This window comes from Myxocyprinus asiaticus, chromosome 4 (assembly GCF_019703515.2).
Source record: "Myxocyprinus asiaticus isolate MX2 ecotype Aquarium Trade chromosome 4, UBuf_Myxa_2, whole genome shotgun sequence".
Taxonomy (NCBI): domain Eukaryota; kingdom Metazoa; phylum Chordata; class Actinopteri; order Cypriniformes; family Catostomidae; genus Myxocyprinus; species Myxocyprinus asiaticus.
Window position 1 is genome coordinate 43,270,094 of NC_059347.1, and position 13,943 is coordinate 43,284,036.

Here is a 13,943-nt window from a genome sequence, read left to right on the forward strand (position 1 = left end):
TTATGGATATCATACTTAAAGAATCGTTTATTTGTCCTACGGACAGCCAGCGCAGTGCATATTTGGAATAATGCCCAAGAGAACCAAAATTATTTATTTTCTAAACAAGTATTCTGATTCTGAATACACTACCCATTCATGAGCACCTAACTGACCATTTAAAATACGGAGGTTTCAGCATCCATCAGAGTCCCTGTAATATTGCATATGACGTGATTACGTTGTGTATTTGAATACAGTGTGTTGATCTCTGTTTTATGCATCTTTTATATCTGCTTTTGTGTTAGCGTTTTCCTGGGGATCATCCTCCTACTAGATTAAAATGGCGCGCTAAATTGTACAGTTTCCATGTGTAATTCCAGTAGGTCAGTGCTCTACTTCAAATATGCTGAAAGAATTTATCAAGCCTTTCTTTTTTCTTTTCTTTATATGACTTATTTGCAGTGTGCCAAAATTAGCTTGAGTGAGACTGGCATGTGTATACAGTGTCTTATGAATGAATATAAATAGCAGGCATCATTAATCTTAAGGTTATGCTTTTGAGCTCATTTTCTGCATTAACAGGGTTTCCACAGGCACTTAATAGGCAATATGCAGCTATCATTATTTAATGGAACTAAATAATGTTGAAAAGCCTTTTTATGTTTTTAGCAATTGTCCATCACCCACCAGAAATAAACAATTCAGGCAGAATTGTTGTGCTACACTGCAAGCTGTCATGAGGACAGAAACTCAAGTCTTTTGAAATATCACAAAATGCACACAATTTGTTTGTCTAACCATAAAAAGTGGCTGAGCATACAATACCCCATTAGTGCCTCATTCACTTAACCTACCCTTTATCCTTAAGGTAACCCTGATGTATGGCTGTGCAGCCACGTCTCACTGGGTGGCATTTCAGTTAGTGCATGTTAGGCTTCTACCAGACTGATCTCGCAGTGAAATCAGACTTTTGACTTTTCTTTAGCTGAAATCGATCTGTTCTCACTGAAATGCTAAACACTGCCCCCAGTGGCCAAAGGTGTAAGTGTTGTTGGGCGTATGAGCATATGTGAGCTCCATTTTCTGAGTGAAACATCCACGGAGGGGCGCCAAAAGGGAGTTGTTAAAGCGATATTTCACCCAAAAAATGAAAATTCTCTTTTCATTTACTCATCCTCATGCCATCTCAGATGTGTATGACTTTCCTTCAGCAGAACGCAAACCAAGATTTTTAGAAAAATATCTCCGCACTGTTGGTCCTTACAATGCAAGTAAATGGTGATCAGACCTTCTGCTGTTCTGCTGAAGAAAGAAAGTCATACACATCTGGGATGGCATGAGGGTGAGTAAATGAGAGAATTTTCATTTTTGTGTGAACTATCCCTTTAAGCGAGTTGTTTTCAGCTGTACAAGCTGTAATACTGTGAAGAGGAATGCATATATTATGAAATGTACCACCAACCCAAACTTAAACCTAACCATCAATGGAGTAAAAATGTAATGTTAAGAGGAAAAAAATGCAACCTCCGAATCGTGCTCCTCACCGATTATGCAGACGTGATTACTTCCTGCTTTCAACACGTGATCCGAACCTGGGTCTCCCACATTGCTGAAGCAACATGCTTCTGGTCGTGCCACAGGTGAAGGTAAACATGCTGGAGCTGATGCAAAACATTTTTATAGGAGAAGCCGCTTGTTGGTGAGTCGCTATAATGTGGCTGATCCTAGGGCAACAGAACTGTTATGTTGGCTAATACACTGCTTGACTTTCAAGTGCACATGATTCATGTAATATGAAAATGTACTTTATGCTTTACTGGCTGTAATTGTTCATTAGTGGGGCTTAAAGGCGCTTGAACAACCCTAAAGTCAATGTTAACAAATTTTTTGATCTGTTGAAATTTAGTTCTTTAAAAACACCTAGTTAAGTGGTGAGCTTGTTAAATCAGACAGCGCTGTCATTCATGGCACATTGAACAGCTTTGTTTGTCAAGAGAGTATGTTCAAATATGGAGAATTTCTGCTTTATGCAAAGGCGAAAAGAGCTACCTTTTGTTCAATATAATGTCATTTCATTATTATTATTTTTTCATCATAAGGAGTGATTTGCACAGATACATGTCCATGTGTTTTCAGATCATATTGCGATGTTGTGATGTTTCTGCAGATTGATGAGAGCTGACAGACACTGGTTGAGTCTGCTAAGAGCTCTCGTACAGAGGGCAAATAAACGTAGACACAATGAGCATTGGTCATGCTTTCAGCATCATAAGGCCATTATTTGCTGGTTAAATACTGCTAGCCATGCATTGTTTAACTAAGCATCTACATTTTATTTGGCCTGTGAGTAGTTATTTGCCTGATTAGAGAGATTGTTCAAAGGGTTTCTCCATAAATTGTGATTTTTGATCAACTTTTTAAAGGCTCACTCTTGGGTTATGGAAATCATTGGAGCTAGTTCCATTGTTTGAGTTCTACTTTAAAGGGTAAGCTTCTCTGTTTCTCTGTCTCTCTCTCCATCTTAGTCTTGACTGTTAGCCCCTTATTGCTTTTTCTGTGTGCTGGAACGTCCCTCAATTCAGCTTCAACTCATTTGATATGTTAAAGCTGAAGTATGTAATTCCTGCAACACTAGCGCCACCAAACGGAATTGCAAAATAAAACTTGGTTTTAAAAACAGCTTTCTGAATACACCCCCCGTCTGCCATTGGTAAAACAAAGAGATAGTCCCACCCCCAACTCACACCATTGTCAGAGTAAAGTTGTCGGAGCGGGTCTAATCGAGTCACTCAAAACAAACAGAGAAACATTCATAGTGCCACAGAGACACAGTGCTTACAGTTTTTGAGAAAATGCACCTATTAATGGCTTATAGTTGTCTCTGCATATTAAGCTTGGATAGGAGAAAGTATTTCGTAATGGTGGGGGCGTGGTTGAGCACCGGTTTGTGAATGGAGAGCGAGATCAGGAGATGAGAATGGTAAGGATCATCACCTAGCAATTATTGTCTCTAACAGCTGTTTGTCATTGCAGTGAGAGTGGAGATGGGCTTTAAGAGCGAGCCAGACGCCAGTCCCGGCAGAGAGAGAGAGCTGAGCTTACAGCGTATGGTAACCAGAAACCAGTTCTGCTGAAAAGCAAACATTGAGAGAGTTAAAAACTGAAAAGTATAAAAAGAAAAGTACCTTTTGAGTTGGACTTTGCCGTCTCCAGCTTCCTCCTTGCCCCATCCTAAGAACTTTGTTACATATTTTAACACTGAATAAGTTACATACTTCAGCTGTAAAGAAGTATCCTCAAAATAGTAAGCAGTTCTCCTACATACTCCGTTTGAATCTCATTGCATGCCTGTTGCTGTGTTACACATTCAGATAGCTCTGGTTTGCTGTTTCATCAAACTGTGTTCATGAAGGTATTTGGCAGTCAGTAAATACAATTAGTGATGAAATAATTTAAAATATAAACATCTTAGTTGTAGCAATCGTGGTACATCAAAATGACTTCATGATGTGGCATGATAATACTCAGTTTTATTGTTGGTTTATTAGACCATGTTTGAGTGAACTGGCCATGGGATGAATAGAAGGGAATTCCCTGTTAGGGTGAATGACTCTTTATGGGCACACACCTGCTTGATAGCTCTGCTTGCCCTGTCTATGTCCCAGGCCATTTGGTATGCTGCAAAAATCCTGACTGAGCGATACAGACTCTTCTTGGCACAGTTTGTGGCACCTGCTCTGAATTATTTCTCCTGATAAATAGTCTTTTTTGGCAGTGTTGCAGAAACACAATGTTTCAGTGTCCTAAATATCTTTAATCTGGGTTTATCAGCTCATAAATCATGTAAAAGAGTTCATACATATTTGCAGAAAGCAGGATTAGTATGCAGAGCGGTGTATTCCTTTTGTTTGTGCTGCTTTGAGACTGTTTGTTTTGATTGAGAAGGTCTTAGAAATGCCAGGCCTTTAGGTTGGAGGATGGTTCGGGCATTAATTTTGATTCCACAGTTTTGCAAATTAAATGGTGTTTTCACAAAATTACTTATGCAAGGGCCACAAGGAGCCTCTGGTTGGAGTTATTAGTTGTTTTGTGGATGTTTTAAGATTTTGTTGTCATCAGCATCGCAGTACATCAGCAAATCTGCCTAATTCTGAGTTGTACCAACAGGTCAACAATGCTTTTAAATTAATGTAACACCATATATACCACTTTTCTTCCACTTTACCCTAGTACTAGTAATTTGTTTTAAAAGTGTGTCCTCAGCTAATAGGGCATTGTCTTTCTTAGGTTTACTCTGTACTTTATACAGTCCTCTGCCAAAGACAACTTTAAAGAAACATTTGCGGTCCAAACATTGTGTTCACATATATATATATATATATATATATATATATATATATATATATATATATATATATATATATATATAAAATATACATCGGGAGGTATGTGGCAATTCCCAGCCATAATATATATACACCAATCAGCCACAACACTAAAACCATCTGCCTAATATTGTGTACTTTCCCCTCGTACAGCCAAAACTGCGCCAACCCGCATCTCAGAATAGCATTCTGAGATGCTATTTCTCTCACCATAATTGTACAGAGCGGTTATCTGAGTTACCATAGACTTTGTCAGTTCGAACCAGTCTGGCCATTCTCTGTTTACCTCTCTCATCAACTTTTCCGTCCACAGAACTGCCGCTCACTGAAAGCTTTTTGTTTTTGGCACCATTCGGAGTCAATTCTAGAGACTGTTGTGTGTGAAAATCCCAGGAAATTGGCAGTTACAGACATACTGAAACCAGCCCGTCTGGCACCAACAATCATCCATGTCATTATCTAATCAGCCAATCGTGTGACAGCAGTGCAGTGCATAAAATCATCAGATACAGGTCAGGAGCTTCAGTTAATGTTCACATCAACCATCAGAATGGAGAAAACATGTGATCTCAGTGATTTGGACCATGGCATGGTTGTTGGTGCCAGACGGGCTGGTTTGAGTATTTCTGTAACTGCTGATCTCCTAGGATTTTCACGCTTTGTGATTTATTTCAGCTTTTGTTTTTTTTCATCACATTCCCAGTGGGCCAGAAGTTTACATACACACTGTTAGTATTTGGTAGCATTGCTTTTAATTTATTTAACTTGGGACAAATGTTTTGGGTAGCCTTCCACAAGCTTCTCACAATAAATTGATGGAATTTTGGCCCATTCCTCCAGACAGAACTGGTGTAACAGGTTTGTAGGCCTCCTTGCTCACACACGCTTTTTCAGATCTTTCCACAAATTTTCTATCGGATTGAGGTCAGGGCTTTGTGATGGCCACTCCAATACTTTGAATTTGTTGTCCTTAAGCCATTTTGTCACAACTTTGGAGGTATGCTTGGGGTCATTGTCCATTTGGAAGACCCATTTGCAACCAAGCTTTAACTTCCTGGCTGATGTCTTAAGATTTTGCTTCAATATATCCACATAATTTTCCTTCCTCATGATGCCATCTATTTTGTGAAGTGCACCAGTCCCTCCTGCAGCAAAGCACCCCCACAACATGATACTGCCACCCCCATGCTTCACGGTTGGGATTGTGTTTTTCGGCTTGCAAGCCTCATCCTTTTCCCTCCAAACATAACAATGGTAATTTGGCCGAAAAGTTCAATTTTTATTTCATCAGACTAGAGGATATTACTCCAAAAAGATCTGTCCCCATGTGCACTTGCAAACTGTAGTCTGGCTTTTTTATGCTGGTTTTGGAGATGTGGCTTCTTCCTTGCTGGGCAGCCTGTCAGGTTATGTCGATATAGGACTCGTTTTACTGTGGCTATAGATACTTGTCTACCTGTTTCCTCCAGCATCTTCACAAGGTCCTTTGCGTTCTGGGATTGATTTGCACTTTTCGCACCAAACTACGTTCATCTCTAGGAGAATGTGTCTCCTTCCTTAGTGGTATGATGGCTGCATGGTCCCTTGGTGTTTATACTTGCGTACTATTGTTTGTTTGAACGTGGTACCTTCAGACATTTGGAAATTGCTCCCAAGAATGAACCAGACTTGTGGAGATCCCCAATTTTTTATTTCTGAGGTCATGGCTGATTTCTTTTGATTTTTCCATGATGTCAAGCAAAGAGGCACTGAGTTTGAAGGTAGGACTTAAAATACATCCATAGGTACACCTCCAATTAGCCTATGAGAAACTAATTGGCTAATTGCCATGCACAAAGTATATGTCCTAAACGACTTGCCAAAACTATAGTTTGGTAATATGAAATCTGTGGAATGGTTAAAAATGAGTTTTTCAAAAGTTTAGGGTCACTTACTCATTCTTTATTTTTAAATTTTTTTTCTCCACATTTTAGAAAAATAGTAAAGTCATCACAACTATGGAATAATAGAAATGGAAATATGGGAATTATGTTGTGACTAAAAAAAATCAAAACTATGTTATATTTTAGCATCTTCAAAGTGGCCACACTTTGCCTAGAATTTGCAGAAATGTACTCTTGACATTTTCTCAACCAACTTCTTGTGGTATCACCCTGAGATTCTTTTAAACAGTACTGAAGGAGTTCCCATCTATATGCTGGGCACTTAGTGGCTGCTTTTCTTAATTATTCGGTACAAGTCATCAATTTAAAAAAAATTTTTTTTATTTATTACATTTTAGTTTTGTAATGAAATAAATTATATGTTGGCACAATTATATTTTTTTCTACAAAAATAATTTCAAACATTTAAGCATACGCCTTCAGATCAATTGATTTTTAAGATCATGAGAAACATTTCAGTCAAGTGACCCCAAACGGTAGTGTAAGTGTATGTAAAATTCTTACTTCAACTGTAAAAACATTAACTCTTTTTTCTTAGAAAGAAATGAAGAGCAGTTGTGTCTGAAATGACATTTGTTTTCACTCTTTAATATAGGCTATAATTTGTAGGTAAAAGGTAGGGATGTGGTAAAATGTAGGATGTGCAAAACTACCAATTTAAAACTACCAATCGACAAGTCAGTGCATTGCCTGAGCTAGGCGACTAGTTGGTGCCAAGGAACCCATATATTAGGCTGCATTAGGTCCATTGTATTTAAACAAATAAATATAAATACAATATATCATTTTAACTTATCCAACTAATTTTGTTATTTTAGAATATAAAATATACCACGTATTTCCATAGGCCATTACTATTATCATAATGATAATTTTTCAAGATACAAATGGAGGCTAAAGAGTAAACTTGTTCAAGAACCATTTCTGGGGGCTGTACTGAATCATGACACATGATTGACAGTTCACTTGTAGTCCCAATGTCGTTGCATGTTATTTGCATATGCATCCTGAGATAGTCTGAGATCCTATGTGAGAACTCAGAATCTGCGCGTGTTCCGCGAGACACGATCCCGCTGCGCGTGTTCTGAACACAAAAGCAAATCAGACACGCACATTGGCGGCATTCGTTTCGTCTGTTCTTCAAAATATAATAAGGTGAGTTTCCTCAAGCATGTGTTTTTGTGTCTAGCGGCATTTCTTGTCGACAATGAGCGAAATCACCCGCCACTGCGCATAAATACCCTGGCTGTTAGATTATAAATATTGCAGAGGCGCGACATGTAGTTTAATGCATCCAACAGTTTGATGAGCCTTTTTACAGCTAAACTATTTAGTAAAGCAGTGTCAGACAGAATCTGCAGAGCGACTTCTGACAAATACTCTCCACAACACCTCTCAAATAAATGTTTGGATTATGCATAATAACAGGAACATTGATCACAGCAGAGGATTTTCATGTCCGACCGTGAACATTTTTATTATTTTAATATGTTCCTTGAGGTTAACTTATAATAAAAAAATAATTGCACAAAAAACAGTGCCAAAACATGATAATTTTTCACCCTCATTCTGACCCTCTGTCAGAAACGCTCGGTTTTGGTGCTGCCTCTCCTTTAAGACTTGACAGTAAACACCCACTGTATGATTGGCTCTCTGCTCTTGACTGATCTGCTCTCTACTTGCCATCTGACTGCTCACTTCTACTGGGCGGGGCTACGGAAGTAAAAAGGTAAAGTAGGCATTAAAATGTTGTTGTGGAGGCGGTCAGAGGCAAATGTCTACCACAGTGTGACATCACAATATAGAGTAAGTAGACAACGAGTCGTTTTCGCAGTTTCAACCAATTCTTTTTTTGAAGTGAGGAGGAAGTTTTGAGTTCTAAAACCTACAGAATGTTTTTATTGTACAATGCCTCATGTAGGGGTGTAATGATCCATCGATCTGGATCGATGCCTCGATCAGTTAACCAACAATGCGATGTCATCGATACACAACGTAAAGATTGATATTTATTTTTTTAAGATGCACCTTTATTTTAAAGCTCTAATGCTAGCCACATCCGGATATGTTTCCGTCATGCAATGCAGCAACCTTCTGATATTCATCTCGCTTTATAAGCGATAAATATGTGGAACACGGATGTGCGCGGAGTGATTGAAGTTGTGCTCTGCTCTATCCATGTGTGCGCGCCAACAGGGCTGCGAGCTCTGGGGACAGGATATCGCAGAGTGGTTAAGATTCACAATTAAATCGGGCTTCCCTCAATATGGTGGCGCATGCGACACATTTGAATTCTACATGAGAATTTTCGCTTTTAAAGCACTTTGGAGCAATTCAACAATGTCAAACGGCTAAAGAGCCCCGATATTCTGAACAGAGCTGATGAGGGAAAACACCTGCCCTGCTGCACCAACATCAATTACAAGACTTTTCACATCTTCACATTTAACACCCTTACTAACATTTATTGCTGTAAACAGGAAAATAATTTTTCAATACAACTGTGTGCAAGATTTAGCCAAGAAAAAACTAGGATAGCACACACTCTCCTGTCATGTGAGTATTTTGGATTAAATTTTGCTCGACAATTGTAGAGATGACAAATTGTTACTGTAGAGTTTACCTCATTCCACAAGGCAATGAGCTGTCATCAAATGATTGATGATCACTTGTATGTGATTGTATGACTGTATTATATATATTTATATATATATGTATATGTGCAGTATTTTCTGTATTAACTGAAGTACTTTATTTTGCTGTGGATGTCCCAATGTGGAGATTGGATTTGCACTTTTCAGAGATCTCAATAAAATATTCAAATTATATTTGAATTGAAATTATATTCAAATAAATTGAAATTCAAATTATAAACGTAATTGATTGTATAAAATAGGCACATTATATCGTAATATCGATTACAGGCCCCTGAATCGAATTGAAATTGTATCATTGCAAACTTTGAGGTATTGGCAAACATCAGATCGCTGGCTAAGAGAATCGATACAGTATCGTATCGTGATGAACGATACACTCTTAGCCTTATGTCATGACCCTTTAAAGCCTAATTTCTTAGTAGTTTTAAATACGGTTTTGAAAAACTGCCTTTTTAGACTTGCTTTGACTAGCTCCACAGCGCTTGCACAGCAAAGTCATTGTCCGTCTGTCCTCATGTCACATTCTATTGCTGTATGAATGATATTAGATAACATTTTAACTCCTGTGTTTGGGCTGCACCCAGCTAATCCTCTTTTCCCAGTCCCCTCTGCTCCGCACTGTGTCGGTGCATGATTTATGAAAATGTGATTGGTGGAAATTTCCAGCCATTTCCTGGTGTAGCCCTCATTTCCTTGTCCTAGTCCAGTCACTTGTTCCACATCCTGGTTGGCCAGAAAATTTTTTCTTTCATAATTGACCCTGTTCCAACAATGACACTGTCCAAGCAGATTGATGGGACATGTCCTTTAGTGCTTGTCATGGTGTGTGTGGATTAACCCTGACTTGATTATGTCCAAGGATAAGAGCTGCTTAATTGTAATCACTGGGGCATCCAGAGAAGCTAAACACTGCCCTGTGGATGTGTCTGATGAAAGGTCAAAAGGCTAAACAGTAGATGCTAGTTCACCTGGCTAAAGGCCTGTATACACCAAGTCAGTACGAATGTTCGTTCCAAACTAGCTTTTGTATGGTAACAATGAATTCTGATGCCGCTATTCACATCGGGTCCAACAAATCGTCATGCAGTATTAGTGAAGTTTGGCAATTTGTTTGCACTAAGCTCATAGTAAGATCCCTGAAAAAGACACTTTACATGCTATATTTTACTGTACACAAACAAATTGCAGAACCACTCTATTTTTATTGCAAGTGTAATAAAGCATTGCAATAATTTAAAAAAAGAAAAGACAGAGAGCAGAGGTATTACTTTATATTCTTTTAATATTTTGCATCATATTTTATAATGTACCTTTTTTTTTGTTAATGTACATTATTCCATATATTATAATGTCCAGACATTAATCCAGCCATTATAAAAAGAGAAATTGGCTTCAGGTGTCCATTTGTAATATACTTGTAGCAAAATACATGTGCAAATAAATATGCAGCAGTGCTCTTTACTCATCTCACTCACATAAAAAACACAGATTAAATACACCTCAAAATGCATCAACACCATGGAAAGAACATAGTGAAACAGTTATACCAAATTAGGTAAATAAATGCTATAACAGCGTTAAATAAATGAATCTCGGGGCCTGGGTAGCGCATCGAGTAAAGACGCTGACTACCACCCCTGGAGTCGCGAGTTTGAATCCAGGGCGTGCTGAGTGACTCCAGTCTCCTATGCAACCAAATTGGCCCGGCTGCTAGGAAGGGCAGAGTCACACACTGACCAGAAGGTCGGGGGTTCAAGCCCCAGCACTGCCAAGATGTCATTGTTGGGCCCTTGAGCAAGTGCCTTGACCCTATCTGCTCCAGGGGCGCCGTATCATGGTTGGCCCTGCGCTCTGACCCCAGCTTAGTTGGAATATGCAATTTCACTGTATATATGCAAAATGTATAATGTGTGACAAAATAAAGGCTTCTAATGTGGTTCGCTCTCAATGGGGCGCGTGGTGAGTTGTGCGTGGATGCCACGGAGAGTAGCGTGAAGCCTAAAGCAGGTAACGCACTCAACAAGCCAAGTGATAAGATGCACGTATTGACGGTCTCAGATGCGGAGACAACTGAGATTTGACCTCCGCCACCCGGATTGAGGCGAGTCACCACTAAGCCACAATGAGGAATTGGGCATTCCAAATTGGGGTTCGCTAGTTCGAATCCCAGGATGTGCTGAGTTACTCCAGCCAGGACTCCTAAGCAACCAAATTGGTTCCACACGCGCTATGTCTCCGTGGTGACGCGCTCAACAAGCCACGTGATAAGATGCGCAGGTTGACGGTCTCAGACGTGGAGGCAGCTGGGATTCGTCCTCCGCCACCCGGATTGAGGCGAATCGCTACGCGACCACAAGGACTTAAGTGCATTGGGAATTGGGCATTCCAAATTGGGTGAAAAAGGGGGGGAAATCCCCCCCCCCCCCCCAAAAAAAAGAATCTCTAGCATTAACAAAAATGTATGCATTAGGACACTTTTCGAATCTCACGGCTCCCTAGCTCCTGTGGCAAAGTATCCACTGTGGTTTCACACTTTAAAATCTCAGCAGTTGTAGTACATCATCTGAGTAGTGTTCTGCTACTGCATCATGAGTACTGAATATTCGGACATTACACTGATTTGACATACTGCTTTTTGCGTAGCTAGCAAATGTATGCGTATTCAGACACAGCGAGAAAGCACCAGGACTGCCATCTTTCTGCAAATTAAGTGCTCATATTTTAGCCAAGGTGAAGTTTTTAATAGCCTTTGAAATATTAGATTATACTTTCATTTATAAATGATCAGTGAAAATTTGGGCCATAATTTATAGTCTATATTTATTTCATACTATCCAAAATCTGATGTTCCATCTGCTTTTGAGTTGAGAAGGATTGCCCCTGTTTAATTTTGTTTTGTTTTGTTTGTATGCGGTGCCTGTGGTAGTTTGGAAAAGTTACTGTTTGGAAAAGTTTAATTAGCAGTGCCCAGAAAACACTCAAAGACTTCAATCCAAAGCCACACTCTCTCTCTAGCTCACCGCAGCCATGCCAGAATTGCTGGGGATTAATTAAGACTGTGGTTTGAATACATTTCAAACACCAAATATCTCAAAATCAAGGTTTATCCCAGGATCCTTGCATGGCACCAGTTGTTTCCCCCTATAAACAGTGCAAAACCAAAATAAGTTTTAAAGGTGAAGTTTGCAATTTCTGCGCCACTAGCGACACCAAACAGAATTGCAGAAATAATTCTGTTTTTAAACATCTTTCAAACACTACCCCGCAAAATCCGACAAAGCAAGAAAAACGTGTTTGTGATTTGAAATAATCAAATTATTCTCTACTTTTGACATCATACTATAAAGAGGCATGCGCACAACACGTACGTACGTTGGATAAGCCAGTAAAAACGCGGGTAAAGGTGTTCACATGCACTGCGAAATCGGAGTAATGGGCAAAAATCTACCCCATCAATCAGTTTATTCTTAAGCCACTTGTGACCTTACACCAATAAAGGAAAGCCGTTTGATGTGTTTACTTGACCGTTATGAAGCATAATCAGTGTAAGAACGTGCATGCTAACACGCTTAGAGTTTTGCAATGTTTTGATAGCACCTCATTGTTTACTTTTTGGGGAAATAAACCTTCAAATGGCTTACATTTTACTCTGCATATTACACTAGGGTATTTGAACATCCAGATATTTACACACTTCGACTTTAAGCAAAGTAGTTTTTAATGAAAGGATGTTTAACATTTTGCTCCCCTTTTGGGTCTATGGCTTCCCACTGTACCTCTGGGACACGAAGAGCTCTTGATGGTCATTTAGCAGGAGGCAGGATTGCTGAGCTACATAAAGTTTTGGGCTGAATGGCCTTATAAAGGAGCTGTCAAATAAATGTTTTTCTGCTAGTGCTTAAGACTGGGATGGAAATAAAAGGAAGCCTCTGTCAGAGGCTGGATGTGGCAGGATAAACTGCCAGCCTTCGTATCAGTGTGTCTTTATGCATGTACTGGGCTCCTTGGCAAACTCTGAAGCCCAGTCCAGTGTAGGCAGAGGAGGTGGGAGATGAAGAACCTTGGGCCAGCTGGAGTTGAATGCTTGTGGACTGAGGGCTCTCACATCTGTGTTTGCGAGATCCCAGCCACAGGAATGGGTGTGCTGACAGTTGCTCTGTTCCAAAACCTAGTGAGTTGCTTACAGAGGCAGCATTTTAAATGGAAAATTCACCCAAAAATCTGTCACATTTACTCATCCTCATGTTGTGTAAAACCCATATTACTTTTTTCTTCCATGCAACACGAAAGGAGATGTTTAGCAGAGTGGTAAGGCCCGGGTATACTTCCTTTTTGTGGTTTCCGGATTGTGTCACACCCGGTCGACTGTGTTACCTTTCAAAGTATACTCTTCTGACTGCAAGCAAATACGAACGCATTCGACGCATGTCCACTACAACTACTTTGTGGTAATCTTTTAGAACAGTCTACGGCAGGGGCATGTGCCGATGATGCGCACAGACGAAAACCACGTCTGCATGTCGAGAAAATCTGGGTCGCGCGCGGTCAGTCCGTGTGGACTGTGCTGATAACGAAATTTGCATCACGCATACTGTGCGCGGAGCGATCAGCAACGTGGACAACCCAAGGATACTTTGGCCTTAGCATCACCACTAACCATTCATTTTCATGTTTATCCATACAGTGAATGGTGACTGAGGCTAACATTCTGCCTTACAAATAGCCTACTTTTGTGTTCCATAGAAAGTCATACAAGTTTGGGACAACACGAGGGTTAGAAAAAAAAAAATAATGATTTTCTAAATAATCAATGATGATTTATAAATAAACATACAGTATTTCATTCAATAAGGGCTGCACTGCAAGGGCTGCATTGTTTACAGTGTCAGTGATTCTTTACTTGTCAGCATAATATTTTTTTTTTTATGTTTGAATGAACCGTAAAAAAATAGGTGAAATGCAGCAATGTCTATTTT

General features: G+C 39.5%; 1 protein-coding gene across 2 annotated transcripts in view; it reads left to right on the top strand.

Moving 5' to 3' along the window:
* LOC127432514 (splicing regulator ARVCF-like) overlaps nucleotides 1–13,943 on the top strand; it is a 253,983-nt gene that overhangs the window by 885 nt on the left and 239,155 nt on the right. The gene's annotated exons all lie outside the window — the stretch shown is intronic.